At 29.2% G+C, this 17765-nt stretch overlaps 1 protein-coding gene across 1 annotated transcript in view; it reads left to right on the forward strand.

Moving 5' to 3' along the window:
- LOC149901760 (uncharacterized) overlaps positions 1-17765 on the forward strand; it is a 55742-nt gene that overhangs the window by 1127 nt on the left and 36850 nt on the right. The gene's annotated exons all lie outside the window — the stretch shown is intronic.

The following is a 17765-nucleotide window of genomic DNA, read 5'->3' on the forward strand; positions in this document are numbered from 1 at the left end:
CTATTTATTAGGTATGGCTCATAATATGGGTTAGCAGGTAAATATAACATCGAACAACTTTTTTTTATTGAACATTGAACTAATTTTTTACCTACATTTTATTGGTATTAATTTAATGTTACTTCTTCGAATATAGATAATGTTTGTTTTTGCAATTAAAAAAATCAGGTTGATAGACTAACATATCATTCCTTTTTATCGCGCCTCTTGTTAGACAAAATAATTAATTTATGAGCCCGTTTGTCTGGTTTTAATGAAAAAATCTAGACTTTTGCCATTCTATCAATAAATAACTGCAAGACAGCTTTTATTTAATTAACGACAGCAACGCATTCGGATACCTTATCTGCATCTGTGTAAATCGATTCCATTGCTTGTTTCTAGTTTTATTCATTAGAAAATACATAATGAAAAATGTGAAATCACTTGACATGTACGAAATGAAAAAACATATCATTTTAGCATCGATTGGTCACGAATTTCGAGTTAGAAAGTCGGAAATTCGTGATGATACATAGGTAGTCCGTGGATGCTTTGAATATTTAAATCGGACCGGTTGCCGCAAAATAATTAGGTAAGTTCGTCTGTTTATTAACTGAGCTATATGATATTTAAATTTGTGGTTAGAGAACGTGACTGTATGACGTTATTTCATATAAATCAGAGATTAATGTGGCTGACCCAGCGTTAGATTAGCGGCATCACAGCTGTTTTTTTTTGTGCCATGTAACTGATTATTCTATGCAGTGAATTAGACTTCAGACGATGCTACTATAATTCATAATTTATCGTAAAATATTTACCTTTATAATTTATAGCCTTGCTAAAATAAATCATATTGTACGACATTATTTCCAGAGATTCGAATCTTAGCATACCTATAGATAGTTAATGCAGTTTTCAGCCCCGATTTGAATAACATTAGTGTGCAGTAACCAAATAACCCTATCAAATTTATTATTAAATCGAAATTCAACAAACAACGAGAAGAATTTTAAAATAAACTGATACAATGAGTTATAGTTAATAGTGTGTAAAATTAATTACTTAGACAGAACGTAATTATAAGTCGTTTAGATCCACATTCCACCATGCGATATTTTGAAGGTTCTTAATTAATAACTTAACCTTATGCCAACAAACAAGTTAAACCATATTGAAGGAGATCTATAGCATCTATAGTAGGTATGTTCACGGTTTCATGTGTATTAAAATTTAAAATGAATGTTGGAAATTTTTAAATAAAATAAACGTAGAGCACAGCTCTACATATTAATATGTATTATATAAATATTAGAAGGAAGAAATACTGACCCATAACATTTTTTCGTCTTTTATATCCTACTTAATGCGAAATACATGCGAAACACTGCTACATAATGCGAAAATAAATGCGAAAGTTTGTGAGGATGTGGTACCTAAGTGTATGTTTGTGTTTGTTACTCATTCACGCAAATACTACTGAACCGATTACAATGAAATTAAGCACACTTAAATGGAGGATAATTTGGATTAACACATAGTATAGGTTTTATCCCGGAAATCCCAAGGGAACGCGGGCGAAGCCGCGGGCGGAAAGCTAGTAAAGCATAAATTGAATAAATACAACCAATCGTCATAATATAAAAATACATTTATAGAAATAAACTTAAGTGTTTATTAAAGTGTGCGTGTATAGCACTACTTTTTCCTTTTTCACATAGCCGTAGAATACGTAATTTCAAAACTGATCAACTAATGGGACTAGTCTTAATTGTTCCGTCTGTTCTTACCGACACCTTTCGTTTAATTATCGGATATAATGCATATTAATTGCAGCATTTTAGCAATTATGTCAATTATACATCGATGTTTATATTTTCACTCGCGATTTCTTCTCTACAGTTTTTAAGGAAGCCAATTAAAAACACCCAATATCGTTTATCATAAGAAATTTTCCATAGTGTGGCGAATTTTGAGTTTGTTTTTAACTCTCTCTCTCTCTCTGAGGTAATTCGATTAATTATTATCTTTCACAACGGACTACGATCGTTATTACCTATATATACCTACCTACTTAAATGTATTGCTTTCGTTACTTGTAAAACTAATTATTTTCCTATACAAAGATATAAGTAAGTACTACATATTATTCACACTGCACACAGACATCATACCTATAGGATTGTAATGTAAGTATTTAAAATTAGAAAAAATGTGGATCTTATGTTAGTAACAAGTTAACGTTTGACAAACATTTCGCCAAAATTAATTTACACTTAAAATATGGAAATTACTTAAGCTTATCTAACAATCAAATCTTGAACCGTTATGGGAGACGTAAGATTATTTAAAACGGATAAAGTAAGCACGTAGGTATGTTTAAAATCTGAAGACCGTTACAGTCTACGAATAAATTATAAATTTACAGTAGCTTCAGTTAATAACTATGAATTAGGTACCATGGATATTGCTACAACTAGATGAAAGGTAATGAATAGGAACTTTAAGTATGATAAGGTACTGTATGATATTCAAGAATTCAATTTTGCATTCAAAAGTTATAATATTTAAAGCTACATTATCAGGTTTACTATTTAAAATGAATTACGTACTTACATACTTGATAGACACTAATGCATCTCGTTTTTCGTTATTGATATCTATAAATTAAATATCTACGAATTTAACAACGCCTGATTAATTGCGCTATATCAAATAACTTACAAAATCATCAGGGCTCTTAATCACAACTACATTCTTGGCTCACGTTTCCCATCGAATTTCTAAAAAATGCAACAGATCCGAATATATTATCTGTGAGATACCAACTGTTCTTAGATACAAGTTTTTGAGACATTTTAATTGCATTTTTAGAAATTCGATATCAATAATGGCTTTCTTTTCCTATAAAGAACTGTCACAAAAGCTTTTATTGCATTATTCATAGTCTTAATTGCTATTACACTAATCTCTGTATGCAAAATCATCGATGTTTTGCACGTACAAATTTTCAAGTCTAATAATTTTTGTTCCATCAATATTGGCATGCTAGTGAGCGCGGCGGGCAGTCACCGTGAAAATAATGAATAAGCCATAAATTGGAATCTGTAGATCATCCAGTATAATTGAATAAAAACAAGCTAAAGATATGCGATGTAAGCGAACGTGGAAACAAACGATTTATTTGTGCGCTCAATGAGTTTATTGTCTAATTAAAGGTGCTACGTAATTGCTACGGGGAAATGTTTTACATTTTATAAGCCAGGAGCCCTTTTTAATTTAACTGGGTCAAACCACTCTTATTGGAGGGTTTATGTCTGTATTAACCTATATGCTTTCTCTTTGTTTTATAAACTTTACAACTTAATTTTCAGTTCAAAAATGAAAATGGTTCATTTAATATTAGTTCAATTATAATCGGGTCTCGGAAAAGGTTTATACTGTATTATAAATAAATTTAAAAAAAAGTTATCGATTATATGATATATCGATGATACAACATTAGGAAACGCTATTTAACTAGCCTATTTCATTTTATGATATGCTCTAATAATAATTCTATTTATCCTAAGGGCACTGTCTCGAAAGCTTGCTGAGCCTTGCTGTGGTACCTTACTTGTTTATTATTATTATATTTTAAGCCTTAAGCGATTTAGCAGATTGGTCTTAGTAAATGCTATTGCATACCGATTTATTTTGTTTGATTGTTATGCAAACAGATTTAGCCTAAATTTGTTTATAAGAAGCCTACTAAAACAAAAAATATAAATATACCTAGTAACAACACAAACACAATGCACTAGTTCCACTTTATTCAGATTTTTATTTCCAAAAATCTATACTATTACCACAGCTATTACTATAAAATGCAGTTCCATCAAAAGGTAACAATACAAAGTATAAATTATAAATATAAATTTATTTTTATAAACAGAAAATGTTACAACTGAGAAGTTTTAACACTTTGAATACATTGTCCACACATATTTAAACTACCTATCATCTGTAGAATTCAACGCGATGATCATAATAATTTATGTACATTTTACATGCAACGTTGTTAATTGGTTGCTTTTAAAGTTATCTTTGTGTATTTGTAATGAATTTTTAACATTTGATTTCAGTCTTACCCAACATAGTTACTGGGTAAATTATTATTAGTATTTAATTTGTAATAGGTACAGGTTTCGTTCTGTTCATTAAATGTTTCTCTATCTAATCAACAGGTTTCTTCTATCATTTGATTGAAGGTTTAATTTTAGGTCTAAAGAGTAAAACTTAAAATTACGTAGGTTAAAAAATTTTAAAAGTTAAATTACGTATTTATTTAAAAACAAGTAATATTTGATAAATTTTCATATCTCACTAGAATGTATTCGAATAATTGTCTTTTGTTAAAATCTGATGTTTTATGCATAATTTTATGACATTAAAAATTGTCTAGCTTGACTGCAAATACCTGCTACTTTCTTAATGCATTAGTAACTTTCATAAAACGTCGATTTGAATAAATATATATTTAAATGCAATGTATGAGGGTCGTTGACATACCTATATCTTAATTTTTCAAGAAGATTTAAGATTTATATAAGTGCGATGCACGACCGTAACAGTTTTATAGTAGGTACTTATCCAAATTTATACTTTTGTTTGCTTACCAAACATACCATTCATTTTTAGGTCTAAAAGTGACCTATCACATTGCCCCAAAAAGAAACAAATTTTCAAACCGCAACAAACTCTAATATAATTTGAGTTCAACAAAGGTAAACAAAGCATTATAAAGGCAATTTATAAGTGTAGAATTGTAACAATATTCGGTAAATAACCGCGTTGACCGCCTTGGTTATCAGAGCGGTTGTACACCTAATGGCAGAGCTGTGATTGAACGTCGGAGACATTGTGGTTTAAACAGATAACGTACCATACTTTCTATGCAAGTATTCCGACGAAATGGAGATAGATTTATCTTTTTTCTATGTAATGACGATTTCAATGACGGTTTCCTGAGTGTTGTATGTTTAGTTGCAATATGTAGGCTACATTATGAGAATCGCTGCACCTCGCATTCACACTTTGTTTGAGGTCTCGATAATTATTATTAATGTGGAGCAAGCGTGGATGTGGTGATTTTTTGTGCACGTATTTAAATGTATGAATTCATTCATATATGTATGTTCGTTGTACGTATCCTATATAAGTCCATATAAGTCAATGTTCGAATGTATGTAAATGTGATATTTATACTAAAAATCTAATAAAAATGCTTTTGTATCCATCACCATCGCAGTAAGCCTCCATAAGATAAGTAGAGATGATACTTTATTATACCAGTTATTTAGAGCTCCAAACGAAACATTTCATAAAGTGGAAAATTACTAGAGTACTTGCAAAATATTCGCAGTCGATGCTTTACAATCTGTAATAAGTGAGCCCTTTGAGCTATTGTCTGCTTGAAAGCTGAGACTGAACAACTTATTGCTGTAAACATTATAATTTTATAAGATTTTCTGCATAGTAAAGTACCTATACCTATTAGGTTTTTTGTAACTCTTAAATATAGGTCATTCGATTGCCTGCTAATTTAACTCTCTTAAAACGCAACGTTATGTACTACGATAGCTAATAATTGATATGTGCTTATCAATAGGTATTCCCAAAATTTCTATGCATAAAAATATTTGCACAAATTAGAAATTAATCATAAATAATATCGCATAACAAGACAGTTAGCCAAAACGAGAATTTTATGGATCGCAATTAAACCATCATAGATACTCAGACGTAATAAAATGAAATAATTAAAAATCTAATGCTCATCAATAGCAATTTGTGTATTTGAATACTAATCCTCGACTTTCACTGCATTTCATAACACTTTTCCCCGGTTCGATTTCCGGGGCGGATGTTATGATTCAGTTGGTACGTTATTGGAGTCAAATACTTGGTTTATAAACAAGTTATTTGAGTGATTTTAAACGTGGATTGCTGAACAAAACCGTATCGGTTCTGGCGAAGCAATTACTTCCTAAAATACCTTATTGTTTCCGTCGCATTATGATAATTATTCTTCGTGATACAGAAAAAATTACGCTAGGCTTCGTGTAGTATTAATATTAGAGATACCTTATCGAACTATCAAAGTTTAATTTCAATTTATAAATTAATATTAAGCTCTACATTAGAACAATTTGTAGTTTAGTTCTATACTTAAATAATGTTGCCTTTTTAAACACATCTACATTATATTTTAGATACTTATATAAATTATTTCGTGAGAAAATATAGCCATATTTTTTGTTCCTGCGGGCAATTAAACACTATTGCAATAGAAACCCCGTTGAGTGATTTGAACGCGCCTGCTTAATTCATTGACAATAAATATTTAAATAATAATAATAAAACTAGATACACAATACATTAGCTTATCAACAAAACTATCCCACTGTTTGCGTGGGCGTTAGATGCCCGAATTTCGGACTCCCATGTGACCAGTATAATTTTAATGACGATACTTATGATTAGACTCACAAAAGATAGGCTTTACATTCTTTTGAATTATTTTATTTGTTTTCTATCAGATGACAAATGCTAATACTACCTTACACAGAATCCATAATATTTTATGTATACCTATAAGAAATATTATATAGAACCAGCTGAAACATTTATTTTTCCTTCCTTATAATGCCTCTTACAGAGAAATTCTAAAAAGTACTTCTGTAATCAGTAATCACCGACTAAATGAATATAATAAAATCACCTGTTGGACCTGAGTCCAACTATAAAATATTGCTTCTTATAAGATTATCCTTGTTTATTTTTAATAAATCAAAAATAAATTGTAAGAACTAAGATGTACTTAAATAATAATGATGGACAGTGGGTAGTCATAAAACAGGATTGAAACATCTTTCCTGTTTGGCGGCTTATTAAAGTTTCAAGTTATAGCATCATTCCGCGTTACTATCAAAGAAAGCATCTTTTTATTTGGAATATTTTTAGTGAGATTACAGTAAACATGTTTTATAGCCTAAATACAAAAGTGATCGTGTTACATACAAGAATTGCAATGATCACTCATCATAAGGTTTATAAAATAATAGCGCGTTGAACTTCTTTCGTTGTTTTATTTAATCGAATTGTGTCACTCTTGATGTAGTGAAACTTATTAAATTTCAAGGTCATGGAAATACCGTCACGTCAAGGGGTAAGGCAATTTCGGTAACTTTGAATCTTATCAAAGAAGTTTCACTTCTGACACGAACACGCTCTTTTTTAATGACATTTAAATAATCTTCTTAGAAACGCTTTTTTTAAATGTGAATCTTCTGAGAAAGTTACTAGGAAAATAATAAACATGACTAAACGTGTTTAAAGACGCTTCACGAATTAAGTAACTTATTTAGTTAGTAGCAAGAAAAATACATGACGTAGATACGAAAGACAGATGGACAGGTGTATATAATTACTTTCACTCGTTTAAAATTAAAACAATTGGATAACTCGGTTCAGTAATTATTTTGATTCTATCTATAGGAACTAATAATAATATTATAAAGAGGAAAGATTTGTAATTATGTACCAATGTATGTATGTATGGTTTTCACGCATAAACTACTGAACCGATTACAATGAAATTTAGCACACATATAACTTGGATTAACACATAGGATAGGTTTTATCCCGGAAATCCCACGGGAATGGGAACTATGCGGGTTTTCATTTGAAAACGCGGGCGAAGCCACAGGCGGAAATCTAGTCCCTATAATAAAAGTGTTATATGTATTTATTTATTTATTTATTTATTAAGGCTCATTAGCAGCTGTACATCGATGAAATTACATAAAAAATACACAAAAAATAAAGAACATGATGGACAACCAATAACAAATGAGCACTGCATGCACTATAAAAAATACGTTACAACACATTCAATACATTCCAAAATTATTAGTTAATGAATTATAAACAAGTACATACTTAAAAATTAATTCAATTCAAATTATCCACAATCTTAATTCATAAAAAATAATAATCAACTTAGATAACAATTATAATTTAAAATAAGTAAAAAGCGAAACGTTACTTTAAAATACATCATAAAACAGTCAAGTAAATTCATTTAAAACACAGAATTAATTCATTTTTTTAAACTTAGATAAACTTAAAATTATGCGGTAGTATTAATTAAACACTGACATGGTTGATCGTAAGTAAGGTTTTTTTAAATTTCCCAAATTTGTCAAAATGTATATCCAGTGTGTGATTTATTATTATTCGATTGTAATTTCTACATATTCTGTACTGTATTTAAGAATCTAGTATTCTTAAGTCGATGAAATTGTGCTATGAAAAAAGGCAAAGGTCTATAGTTAGGTTTGAAGCATGTTAGAAGTATAAACACAAAACTTTTGTTTACAAAACATTTCATTGACTATAATTTTTATTTTCTAAAAATATGTAGGTACCTATGTTTAAAATTCAGTAATATCTTAGTTATTTATATTGACTGCAGGTATATTTAGAATTTAAATATAGATCTAGAGTCGATAAAAATCCACTTAGTAGGTTAAAAATCTCTATCATTCACAAAATTTTCTATTTTTAACGATTTTTATGGTTTTATTTTTATACTAAACCAAATAGTTTTCTATTTTTGATTCACTTAATATGCATATTATTCAAGATGTGCGTTCTCTTTTTAAATGTGAAACGGTTATTTTATTTATGAATGTCGAGGCCTATTTTATTTTTTACCGATTTCAAAGAATCTCAAATAAATATACAATAAATAAAGGTGCCTATAATATATAATATACAATAAAATAAAAACATAAGATTTGAAATTGACATATTTTTAATACATTATGTTTGTATATTTCCCACAATGTGCCTATGTTTTATATTTATTTTCTCGCGATAGCACTTCAAAAACAACTCTTCGTAAACAAAATGACTTACTAAATTTATTCAATATCCACGCGTTAATTGAGGTGAAATAATATATTTTAAATAAAGTAATAGCTCTGATTCACATCTTAATTACCGACTTCCTCAATAGTTAAATATACCTATTAATATTCATGAACAAATGAATGAACATTTTGTCAACTCTCAGACGACGACCAAACATTTGAATATTTTTAGACAACAGTTATTTATACCAAATTTTCCTTATACATATTCCTAAGTATCTATATACATATAGCACCTTGAAATAAAGTAAATAAAAAAAAGGAAAGGCTCTATATTTTTTTAAGAGCATCTTCTGCCTTCTGTCTTCGAATACCGATTTGTGATCGAATTTTTTTATATTGTTTAAAATAAATATATTTATATAGCATTTGAACGCTCTAAAACTAAAATATTTAATAATAATAAGTTAGGGATAGAAAGACTCATCACATGCGGAATTAAATACCTATGCAGTAAATATAAAAACATCACCCTGTCTGTCTAGTAAAGTGTACATAATTATTAGTGATCCATGTCTAGTCTTCGATAGAATAAATCGAGAACTTAGAACGCAGAACGTCCATAATATTATTCCGTTTATAGGTTGGTACATTTAAACATGTTGTATTTTCAGTAGGTATTAGTACTTTTATATTGGATACAAAAATGACAGCTAAAACATCCAATGTGTGCAAGGTTAAAATTGTTATGGTATTAATTAATTTAATAAATATCCATATAATAGAGCCCGTGGAAGTAAACATTGAGGTAAACATATTTTATTGTCGATAGAGAAGTTTATAGTTTTCAGGTGCCATCTTGCTGTGAACCGATAATCAACAAAATTATTTAGATAAACACGCTTATCTACTTTAGAATGTGGATTTGTTTTGTAGAACACAAAGGCAACAGGCTAGACATGTTGATCTTCGAATAATTTAAATGTCTAGAACTTGTTAGACCAAAATCAAAATGTAAGAGCTATAAATTATGAAATGCTGAATCAGGGTCAATTATAAAAATGGACACAAGTTTAGTATTTAATGTACCACCATGGTTTAGGAAATTTATGGTATATTGAATTAGGCAGGAATTCTGAATGCAGAAATATCTCATAGATACTACAATACTAGTTAATAATATATTCATAAAACATAATCTTAAAGAAACATGCCTCCACATAATAATATGTATCTGTATTTATCTCTACAATCAAGGTCCGTTATAGAATAGTAACTATAACTGCGGTTATAGAACCGTGGTTTATATGCTATAGAAATAGATTTTATTTGTTATATGAAACATATATGCGTGTCATTGACCTCTTTATTATTGAATTAAAGCTTGCTGCTTTATTGAATAACTAATGAAGCATTAAAATTGCAAAATGCTTGATTCTATCGCAGGTCGTCACACTCATCACTAATATTGCAAATAATTACGACGTTCATTTAAAGTTGGTTGTAACATTCTCAATTTCTTAAACATCACATTAAGTCTAGACGAGAACGTATAATTCTTCATTCAAAATTAATCTAAGGACATTATAATTTATAATGTCTTTGAATTTTATCAACATTTTATTTTATTAAGAATATTTTAATTTGTATTTGTATTTGATTAGAAGGAGCTAGACCGATACCTAATTAATTACAATTAGTCATCCGTCATCATCATTAAAACTGCAGTATTTCAGAAAAGATAATATATGAAGACATGATAAAGTGACGAGATATACTTATTTTGTAAGTGTACTGTCAAGTGACGCGTAGCACAAAAGCTCATTATTATTTATGTGCCATAAAAAATCAATCAGAAGATTATTGTTTCTACTGACATTTTTATATCTATTATCAAGAGAAATGACAAATGATATATCCGCCGTAGGCATTTTACAGGTGTTTATTGTAATGGAATGAATTATAATATAAAAGAAACGGCAGTAAAATAAACATTTTTTTATAATTTTTTTTTGGTTTGACGATGACGATGCTTCTTAATATTTATGATAAAATTCTGTCTTTTATTGGAAGTAAATGAAGTATAGTTATTTATTACATTGATTTGAATAACGGCTCACATTAAGTACATATTATAGCAGATATTATAGTAGGTATAAATAAATAAATAATAACACTTTATTGTACACACAGATGAAGTTAACAGAAAGACAATAAAAAAACAACACAAGAGGTTAAGGTACAGTAGGCGGTCTTATCGCTTATGAGCGATTTCTTCCAGACAACCAAAGTAATTTGTTTTTTAAACTAATGGCAACCCTATAAACCTTTTATATATTTTGTGCCGCCCCCCTAATACAATTTGTTCCTAATATGTATTACATGTTGCAGATATGTATATTGTATAAGATATATAAAAAAATGTATGAAATAATTTTAACAAAATAGGAACAAGCACCTTTACAGTTAAATATGCACATATGCAGTAGGTATATGTACACAAAAAGGCCATAACATTTTTGTAAAAACAGTAACTTGTAGGTATAGATGGATAAGAACCAGGAGCATATATCCATTACCGGCTTTCTTCTTGCTATCTTGAATTATTCTCTTATCAACTAGTAATAAAACTTTATGAGCTGACCATCAGTAGGTAAGCCGCATAGCCGCAATATACTCGTTTTTAAAAGTGAACAAAAAACAGTAAGAGACAAAAATTTTGAATACTGAGTAATAAAAAAATTCTTATTCTAATGATAAAATAATTGTAGGATTTGACAATTGAATTGCAGAAAAAGAAGATAGATTAACAGCTATAAAAAAAACATTTTAAGAAAAAAAATAATCATTAAGTAAGGTGTTAATCAAATAAATCATAATCTTAATTTGTACGATTAACTATAGTTAAGCGAGGGTTAAGTATACTTAACCCTCGGTTTAATGACAAACCATTCATCAAATTATTCTGAACAGTTATTTTGTAATTACTCAAGCGTATACTTATCCTTAATATGGCAAATTTTTTTACCATCCTACAAATTGTCTATGATTTTTAATAATCACATATATTTTACTTATTATAATAGATATTATTTTTCATTAGTCAAACATTGGCTAAAAAACGAAGGTTCAAGTTCCGATGATTAACAAACTAGCTGTTAAAAATTAAGCGAAAGTATTTAATAATTGCTGACGATTAACGTAATTAGTCAGGGGAATGAAACACAGAACAAGTTATTTTAAATTAGCGATTTGTAATCGTGGAAACGATGGAGTTATGATCACTGTGGAATCAAAGTTCCGGCTCACGTCACTCAGATTCATATATGAGTTAGAGACATTAGTTTCTTTATAATTAGTTTACGGTGCAATATAGAAAGCGGGAGATGTGTTCCAGTAATATACAAATGTATCTTATATATAAAATTCTCGTGTCACAATGTTAGTCTGCATACTCCTCCGAAACGGGTGGACCGATTCTCATGAAATTTTCTGTGCATATCGGGTAAGTCTGAGATTCGGCCAACATCTATTGCACGCCTCATAAGCGAAGCGTTGAGGTGGGTACTACTGTCACTTCGCGCAAAACATATTATTTTTCAAACTTAAAATGTCTTTATGTATCATACATTGCACTTGTAAGATAATACATACACACACATATTAAGAAAAAACACTATTTTTAACGTTCATGATATTTTTGATGTCATTTTTGTTATTTAAACTAGTTAAAAAACAGTTTAAAAAAGTTCTGTCTTGGACGTCCGTGTGTCTGTATGTGCGGATCCTTTTTCTTGTTAACACGATAGCGACCGAAATACTTTACTAATCGAGTCTTTTTTTTTCTCTTACGCTTGAGTATGCTCAGGAATAGAACCCTTTCATTTTTCAGGGTCTGATTCGATGTGGTTTAATTGTTATTAAATAAACAAAAATAATAATTAATAAATATTTATTAAAAAAAATTATGAGGCGTGCACTTTTGGATTTTCCAAATTATTTTTCATATGTACCACGGGCGAAGCCGGGGCGGGCCGCTAGTAATATATAATGCGTAGTTCTCTACCGTAGTAAACAAAATATATGTAGGTACATATGTTTTCGATATTCACGAAGGCCACAAGCAGCTGATATTATACATTTTATATTTGTCAGCGTAAGATTCGATCTTTGTATGTTTGCCAATGTGGGCTAATACTAACCGTATGAATCCATCTTTTTCACTCTATCAGTCTACTTTGACTCTACTAGTTATGGGTAACTTCATGAATTTTATAGATACCTAAATCCTATAAGGCACTATAAGTTAATAGCATTTTACTTTTAGTTTAGTAACTACCTAATTAAAAATTTGAGAATAATTTCTAAAAAAATCATTTGATAACATCAGCCAAGATGCTTTAATGCTAATTATTTACAGAAAAGTTGTTTTTGAGTATCCATATTATTGCATATACTAAATTAAAAATAACTTGTTTTTGTGTAGCTTATTAGAGTATTCTTAAAATAATTTTGGGTTTCATTTTAGAATGTTAAATTAATTAAAAGTAATATAAAAATACACTACTAAAAATAACTAATTTTATCAACGAAAGAAAAACGTGTGGATAGCTGTTATTGTCAAATAGTTAATCGTTATAATTAATTATTTTCAATTTAACATGCCTACCAAGATAGCTACATTTTTATTCCGATACTTTTCCTACTAATGTAACGGTATTTAATATTAATAAGACCCTTAATTAATGAATTATAGACCTTTCCAAACATGTTCCCAGATAATATATTTTTATGTTCAAAATATTTATGAGATATCTGTAGTTAATGTATGAACTTGAAATTACATCTTCAAGGTCGTCATTTTCACCCAAAACCATGCTTTTGACCCAGATGTTGAAAATTTTATGGTAAAATTTAAATAAGTTATTAATGCTTTTTCTTTATGTAAATTTGTAATTATTCTCTATCGTTTTTGTTAATGAACCGAATCTATTAAATGGTTGTATTGATTGTGACTGAATAAATTTTCATCTTATTATATTTGTATAAGAAGAATGTATTCTAATGAATACCACATTTTATGTGTAGGGATCCGGATATTTTTATACAATAACTTTTTGGATGCAATGAACTTTATGACACGCTTAATGTTGTAGATTACGTAGCTAAAAAATATTGTTTTTAGGTATTAATTTGTGTTCTTTTTGCGAGTTACATAATTGTTGCCAATCCAAGAACTACACTACGATATTTGTGTTTATTCTCGTCTGGCTCTTACCTCTGCATACTTACTTACTCAAAAATTATAATAATAATTTAAAGAGGATCAATTCTATCTTTTATTAAAGTAAATTAATTATTTTTAGTTAGTTATCAAATAAATTACCTACTGAAATATAAACTTGATCATTGTAATTACCGCCTTCATTATTAAACGATATCGCAACCAATATTGCAAAATGCGAAAGTAACTCTGTCTGTCTCTTCTTCAGATCTCAACCACTGAACCAATTTGGTTGAAATTTCGGAGAAAGATATATTGAAACCTTAAGACGGACTTAGGATATTCCGAAAAATCCCACGGGAATGAAAACTATGGGGATTTTCTTTGTCTACGTGGGCGAGGCCGTGGGCGGCAAGTTAGTCATTATAATATAAAATTTAGAACCACAGCCGCTTGAGAAAGTGGCCACCTGTAACCCGTTTATTCAATTAAATAAAATCCTAACAATAACCATATTAATTCTATCACATCACAAACGATCAAGCTGGCATTGCTACGAATATGATTAAATAAATGACATAAAAAATGAAATATATACGTTATTGGCCATCGGTCGTTTGGTCGGAATCGTTCGCCTACTAAAAAGATCAGCTTTATATTCTACAATAAAATAATAAATTATATAGCGTCTTAATTTGAAAGGAGATTAAATTTCTTAATTATATAGCCTATTGCCCTTAAAATTTGAAAAACTTATATTTTTTTTTAACATCGTCAAAACAGGTTATATCAAGTTATGTGTTAGAAATACAATCTTGTAATATTAATCTTCATTTTCTAAATTTCTAATACAATTATAGAATCTTTACGGCCACCGTTATCTAGATGCGTGTTTCTTCTTTTAAAAAGTTACTGAATTATTATAAAATCAAATATAATAATTATTATTGTTTTACCGCATGCTGGTAACGCTCTGATAATAGCATTATTTATTTCGTATAATCACGAATTGTTGAATGTAATCAATGTATTACATGACCTAACTAGAAGATATTGCATAAGATACACATGTCTATTAATATAATTACTGAATGTCATACGTAAATCAATCAAACACTGTGCAATCGTAAGTGTAAACCGTCTTTCATAGTGATGGAATAATGCTGATTGTTTATTTTCGAAAGCGTTAACTATTTTTAATATTCACTAAAAGCTATTCCTTTCATTTGCAAATTGACAAATGTCTTAAATAACGAGGTAGATTTATGAATGAGATTTGCAAATTGGTATTGATAATACGTACTATGAGAATGAGATAATACGTCGTTTATGAGCTTGTACTTTAATAGATACGTGTACGGTGTAACAGTGGAATTATTTCGATCATACGTCGTAGTCCCCTTAAAATCAGGATTGTAATTGTTTGAAGTATGTCACCAATGCACCAATTACGTGATAAAGAGCAATTACTAGTTCTTTGGTGTTTTCATACATATTTAAAGCAATGCAGTAGCATCGGTAGCCGATATTTATATTGTACCTAACCTATGTACACTTTACCGTCACGGTTATCAAATGATTAACTTTTATAGTCCAATAAGAGGTTATTAATTATACAAATTACAATTCAGTACCTAATAAGAAATAGACAAGTGTAAACAATTTTAATTTATGTTGATTACTTCTTTTCTCGCATTAAAACAAGCTCAGTATACGGATTTTTTCATAGATTGTTTCATTGACTTCACCATTGTTACCTTTAATTATTGTTACAGCATTCATTTTCGTATTAGACCGTAAATTACACCCGGACGTAGGTACATCGCACCTGAGAAATGCATATAATTAGTAGATTTTTTACCTGAGATCATAAAACTACATGCAAGGAAATGGTCGTGCGACTTGATACTTAGTTTGTGAGAAAAACATTCATCCGGGAAATGTATGAGCGTCAATCAACGGAATGACTGCATTGTTCGGACGTCGAAACGTCGTCGAACACGAGTGTATTGTAAACAATTCCAACGAGACATGATACTTTTGTGACAACTTTATTTCAAGAAATGAAGTTCGTAAAAAGTCAAATGAATATTGCTGAAGTAGTGACAAAAACTAAAGTATTTGATCAATTCATGTACAATTAATGCATCAGTTTGTAAATTAAATAATAAAAAAACATGCTTTATTTTATACTGTCGATGACCCAATGTCAACTGCGTTATTTTGATTAGTCTGTGGCCAACAGATGTAAAACTTGACGCAAAAGAATTTTATAAAATATGGTTTTATTTGTATGAGTTATAAGCTGACATATTAAGTTAATAATTTATGATTATGTGGAATCTCGACCCCTGGACAAGCAAAAGATGACTTTTATTTTACATTGCAACTAGTTTGCTGTTCAAATAGTTGTAAATTTTTATTACAGTGCGATACAGAATTGAGCTAATTAATTGTTTATAATATAACGTTTTTTGTGTTTTATAAATTATCTGGATTTCGCGATTTCTTTACTGTTATATCGGAATCATAGATATGGTAGATTGAATTAGCTCATATCTGTTTTTCCATTTAAATATATATGTGTTTATTTATAACGTAGTCCTGCTGGTTTTGCATCAGGTGCCAGATTAAAAATAACGTTCACACAATTCAGTTTTATAGATTGTTGTTGTTATTTTTGTTTGGATGAAATAAAAATGATTTATCGTATGAATTTCTAATAGATATTGTCCAAAATAAACATAATTTAATAGTATAATGCTTAGTGGAAAATTTCGCGAGTTTGTCTCCTTTTGCTAATATATAAACAATCTATACAGGAGTATTTTATAGACTTTCTATTCGAAGGGCAATGAGAAAGGCAGCTTATTGCAGTATTTGTGTAAATGTAGTTTTTGTTTCAAGTCATTTGCCTATAGTTACCCTTGATGAGTCTTGATGGATTACAGTTGTAGCTTTCGCTCTTACTATTACAGTTATGATTTCTTAATTGAAATATACTGTGTAGGTATTTGCGGATATAACCCATATCTTCTACTGTTTCTGTAATAAATATATTATAGTATGTTGAATACCTACATACAAAATATATATATCCATGGAATATTTCTATATTCCATAGATTTCGAGTTTTATTATTGCAAATAATATGTTTACTAATAAAAATATTTTAGACGCTAAGACGAGGATAAAAGAAAGTTTATAATCATAGAAATTGACTATCAACATATGTAAATATCTATAAATACAAATGTAATAGGGTAATATTATTGAAATCCACTAGGAGTAGTATGTGACATTATAACAAGCTTAAACAGAAGCTGCTCAAAGATGCAAGCAAGTACAGTTAAAAGATTACTAAGTTTATATTTTATTCTAATATAAAAAGCGACTTCGTCAATATAATAGTGGATAGGTACATTATTCTGAGTCATTTATACATAATATGTGTTATACGGTACTTTTTATTGGAACACCTACATGATATAGAAAGATAATTTAATTTAATGACATAATGGTCTAAATACACACGGAAAAAAGTAGTAATGGTTAGGGAGCCAGGTGCAAATTTGGTTCATGATTTCCTCTCAAGAGATAATTCGTCAGACGCATGAGAGTATAGTATTATAAAGCCTCGT

This window comes from Colias eurytheme, chromosome 16 (assembly GCF_061535395.1).
Source record: "Colias eurytheme isolate Ceu_HAF_F1 chromosome 16, ilColEury1 Martin Lab GWU primary, whole genome shotgun sequence".
Lineage (NCBI taxonomy): Eukaryota > Metazoa > Arthropoda > Insecta > Lepidoptera > Pieridae > Colias > Colias eurytheme.